Genomic DNA, 6,000 nt, shown 5'->3' with positions numbered 1-6,000 from the left:
GCGATGATGCTGCTAGGAAGTTGTTCTCATTCCACCAGTGCCTGCTATAGTTGTCTGTGTGACTGTGGCTTCCAACCTTTCCTGTCCAAGTGTCTCCTAACTGTTGTTACCGTCTCTGCCTCAAACACTTCCCCGGCAGCCCGTTCCACGCGGGATCGGGGGTGGGGGACGGGAGGACAAGCCGGAGTCTCGGCCCCCGCTCCCCAGAGAGGAGGAGGCCGGCCGCCCTCGCAGGTCGATCAGCCGCAAGGAAACGCGGGGTCACCCCTCTGTGTACCATCTCCACCACTTAAACACCCCTCTGTGTATAATCTCCCGAACTCACACACCCCTCTGTGTACAATCTCCCCCACTCACACACCCCTCTGTGTACAATCTCCCGTACTCACACACCCCTCTGTGTACAATCTCCCCACTCACACACCGCTCTGTGTACAATCTCCCCCACTCACACACCCCTCTGTGTACAATCTCCCCCACTCACACACCCCTCTGTGTACAATCTCCCGTACTCACACACCTCTCCCTATATGATCTCACCACTCACACACCCCTATGTGCACTATCCCCCACACGCACACCCCTCTGTGCACGATCTCCCCACTCACACACCCCTCTGTGTACAATCTCCCCACTCACACACCCCTCTGTGTACAATCTCCCCCACTCACACACCCCTCTGTGTACAATCTCCCCCACTCACACACCCCTCAATGTACGATCTCCCCCACTCACACACCCCTCTGTGTACAATCTCCCCCACTAACACACCCCTCTGTGTACAATCTCCCTCACTCACGCACCCCTCTGTGTACAATCTCCCCACTCACACACCGCTCTGTATACGATCACCCCACTCACACACACCTCTGTGTACGATCTCCCCCCACTCACACCCCTCTGTGCACGATCTCCCCCACTCACACACCCCTCAATGTATGATCTCCCCCACTCACAAACCCCTCTCTGTACAATCTCCCCCACTCGCAGACCCCTCTGTGTACAAGCTCCCCACTCACACACCTCTCTGTGTACAATCTCCCCCACTCACACACCCCACTGTGTACGATCTCCCCCACTCACACACCCCTGTGTACGATCTCACCCACTCACACACCGCTCTGTGTACAATCTCCCCACTCACACACCCTTCTGTGTACGATCTCACCCCACTCACACACCCTTCTGAGTACAATCTCCCGCCACTCACACACCCCTCTGTTTATGATCTCCCCCCACTCACACCACTCTGTGTACAATCTGCCCACTCACGCACCCCTCTGTGTATAATCTCCCAAACTCACACACCCCTCTGTGTACAATCTCCCCCACTCACACACCCCTCTGTGTACAATCTCCCCACTCACACACCCCTCTGTGTACAATCTCCCCCACTCACACACCCCTCTGTGTACAATCTCCCCACTCACACACCACTCTGTGTATAATCTCACCCACTCACACACCCCTCTGTGTATAATTTCCCCACCCACACACCCCTCTGTGTACAATCTCCCACACTCACACACCCCTCTGCGTACAATCTCCCCCCACTCACACACCCCTCTGTGTACAATCTCGCCCCACTCACACACCCTTCTGTGTACAATCTCCCCACTCACACACCGCTCTGTGTATAATCTCCCCACTCACACACCCCTCTGTGTATAATCTCCCCCACTCACACACCCCTCTGTGCACGATCTGCCCACTCACACACCCCTCTGTGTACAATCTCCCCACTCACAAACCCCTCTGTGTACAATCTCCCCCCCACTCACACACCCCTCTGTGTACAATCTCCCCCCCACTCACACACCCCTCTGTGTACAAACTCCCCACTCACACACCCCTCTGTGTACAATCTCCCAAACTTCAACACTGCTCTGTATACAATCTCCCCCACTCGCACACCCCTGTGTACAATCTCCCCACTCACACACCCCTCTGTGTACAATCTCCCCCGACTCGCACACCGCTCTGTGTACAATCTCCCCCACTCGCACACCCCTCTGTGTACAATCTCCCCACTCACACACCGCTCTGTGTACAATCTCCCACACTCGCACACCCCTCTGTGTACAATCTCCCCACTCACACACCGCTCTGTGTACAATCTCCCCACTCACACACCCCTCTGTGTATAATCGCCCCACTCACACACCCCTCTGTGTACAATCTCCCCACTCACACACCCCTGTGTACAATCTCCCCCACTCACACACCCCTCTGTGTACAATCTCCCCACTCACACACCCCTCTGTGTAAAAACTCCACCACAGACATCCCTCTGTGTACAATCTCCCCACTCACACACTCCTCTGTGTACAATCTCCCCACTCACACACCCCTCTGTGTACAATCTCCCCACTCACACACCCCTCTGTGTATAATTTCCCCACTCACACACCCCTCCGTATATGATCTCACCACTCACACACCCCTCTGTGTACAATCTCCCCACTCACACACCCCTCTGAGTACAATCTCCCCCCCACTCACACACCCCTCTGTATACAATCTCCCCACTCACACACCCCTCTGTGTACAATCTCCCCACTCACAAACCCCTCTGTGTACAATCTCCCCCACTCACACACCCCTCTGTGTATAATCTCCCCCACTCACACACCCCTCTGTGTACAATCTCCCCCACTCACACACCCCTCTGTGTATAATCTCCCCCACTCACACACCCCTCTGTGTACAATCTCCCCACTCACAGACCCCTCTGTGTACGATCTCCCCACTCACACACCTCTCTGTGTACAATCTCGCCCCCACTCACACACCCCTCTGTGTACAATTTCTCCGACTCACACACCCCTCTGTGTACAATTTCTCCGACTCACACACCCCTCTGTGTATAATCTCCCCACTCACACACCCCTCTATGTATAATTTCCCCACCAACACACCCCTCTGGGTACAATCTCCCCACTCACACACCCCTCCGTATATGATCTCACCACTCACACACCCCTCTGTGCACGATCTCCCCACTCACACACCCCTCTGTGTACGATCTCCCCCACTGACACAGCCCTCTGTGTACGATCTCCCCCACTCACAAACCCCTCTGTGTACCATCGCCCCCACTGACACACCCCTCTGTGTACAATCTCCCCACTCACACACCCCTCTGTGTACAATCTCCCCCCCACTCACACACCCCTCTGTGTACAATCTCCCCCACTCACACACCCCTCTGTGTACAATCTCCCCACTCACACACCCCTCTGTGTACAATCTCCCCACTCGCACACCCCTCTGTGTACGATCTCCCCACTCGCACACCCCTCTGTGTACGATCTCCCCACTCGCACACCCCTCTGTGTACGATCTCCCCCACTCACACACCCCTCTATGTACGATCTCCCCACTCACACACCTCTCTGTGTACAATCTCCCACTCACACACCCCTCTGTGTACAATCTCGCCCCCACTCACATACCCCTCTGTGTACAATCTCGCCCCCACTCACACACCCCTCTGTGTACAATCTCCACCACTAACACAGCACTCTGTGTGTAATCACCCGCACTCACACACCCCTCTGTGTACGATCTCCCCACTCACAGACCCCTCTGTGTACGATCTCCCCACTCACACACCCCTCTGTGTACAATCTCCCCCACTCACACACCCTTCTGTGTACAATCTCCCCACTCACACACCGCTCTGTGTACAATCTCCCCCACTCACACACCCCTCTATGTACAATCTCCCCACTCACACACCTCTCTGTGTACAATCTCCCACTCACACACCCCTCTGTGTACAATCTCCCACACTCGCACATCCCTCTGTGTACAATCTCCCCACTCGCACACCACTCTGTGTACAATCTCCCCACTCACACACCGCTCTGTGTACAATCTCCCCACTCACACACCCCTCTGTGTAAAAACTCCACCACAGACATCCCTCTGTGTACAATCTCCCCACTCACACACTCCTCTGTGTACAATCTCCCCACTCACACACCCCTCTGTGTATAATCTCCCCCCCACTCACACACCCCTCTGTATACAATCTCCCCCACTCACACACCCCTCTGTGTACAATCTCCCCACTCACACACCCCTCTGTGTACAATCTCCCCCACTCACACACCCCTCTGTGTATAATCTCCCCCACTCACACACCCCTCTGTGTACAATCTCTCCCACTCACACACCCCTCTGTGTATAATCTCCCCCACTCACACACCCCTCTGTGTACAATCTCCCCACTCACAGACCCCTCTGTGTACGATCTCCCCACTCACACACCTCTCTGTGTACAATCTCGCCCCCACTCACACACCCCTCTGTGTACAATTTCTCCGACTCACACACCCCTCTGTGTACAATTTCTCTGACTCACACACCCCTCTCTGTATAATCTCCCCACTCACACACCCCTCTATGTATAATTTCCCCACCGACACACCCCTCTGGGTACAATCTCCCCACTCACACACCCCTCCGTATATGATCTCACCACTCACACACCCCTCTGTGCACGATCTCCCCACTCACACACCCCTCTGTGTACGATCTCCCCCACTGACACAGCCCTCTGTGTACGATCTCCCCCACTCACAAACCCCTCTGTGTACCATCGCCCCCACTGACACACCCCTCTGTGTACAATCTCCCCACTCACACACCCCTCTGTGTACGATCTCCCCCCACTCACACACCCCTCTATGTACAAGCTCCCCACTCACACACCCCTCTGTGTACGATCTCCCCCACTGACACAGCCCTCTGTGTACGATCTCCCCCACTCACAAACCCCTCTGTGTACCATCGCCCCCACTGACACACCCCTCTGTGTACAATCTCCCCACTCACACACCCCTCTGTGTACGATCTCCCCCCACTCACACACCCCTCTATGTACAAGCTCCCCACTCACACACCCCTCTGTGTACAATCTCCCACTCACACACCCCTCTGTGTACAATCTCCCCACCCGCACACCCCTCTGTGTACAATCTCCCCACTCACACACCCCTCTGAGTACAATCTCCACCACTGATACAAAACTCTGTGTACAATCTCTCCGACTCACACACCGCTCTGTGTATAATCTCCCCCACTCACACACCCCTCTTTGTACAATCTCCCCACTCGCACACCCCTCTGTGTACAATCTCCCCACTCACACACCCTTCTGTGTACAATCTCCCCACTCACACACCCCTCCCTATATGATCTCACCACTCACACACACCTCTGTGCACGATCTCCCCACTCACAGACCCCTCCGTGTACGATCTCCCCCACTCACACACCCCTCTGTGTACGATCTCCCCCACTCACACACCCCTCTGTGTACAATCTCCCCACTCACACACCCCTCTGTGTACAATCTCCCCACTCACAGACCCCTCTGTGTACGATCTCCCCCACTCACACACCCCTCTGTGCATGATCTCCCCACTCACACACTCCTCTGTGTACAATCTCACCCCCACTCACACACCCCTCTGTGCACGATCTTCCCACTCACACACCCCTCTGTGTACAACCTCCCCCCACTCGCACACCCCTCTATGTACAATCTCCCCACTCACACACCCCTCTGTGTACAATCTCCCCACTCACACACCCCTCCGTGTACGATCTCCCCACTCACAGACCCCTCTGTGTACAATCTCCCCCACTCACACACCCCTCAGTGTATAATTTCCCCACCCACACACCCCTCTTTGTACAATCTCCCACACTCACACACCAGTCTGTGTACAATCTCCCCACTCACGCACCCCTCCGTATATGATCTCACCACTCACACACCCCTCTGTGTACAATCTCCACCACTGACACAACACTCTGTGTACAATCTCCCCCACTCACACACCCCTCTATGTACAATCTCCCCACTCACACACCCCTCTGTGTACAATCTTCCACTCACACACCCCTCTGTGTACAATCTCGCCCCCACTCACACACCCCTCTGTGTACAATCTCCCCCACTCACACACCCCTCTGTGTACAATCTCC

This window comes from Mobula birostris, unplaced genomic scaffold, assembly GCF_030028105.1.
Source record: "Mobula birostris isolate sMobBir1 unplaced genomic scaffold, sMobBir1.hap1 scaffold_838, whole genome shotgun sequence".
Taxonomy (NCBI): domain Eukaryota; kingdom Metazoa; phylum Chordata; class Chondrichthyes; order Myliobatiformes; family Myliobatidae; genus Mobula; species Mobula birostris.
Note: the sequence above shows the minus strand (reverse complement) of the source record.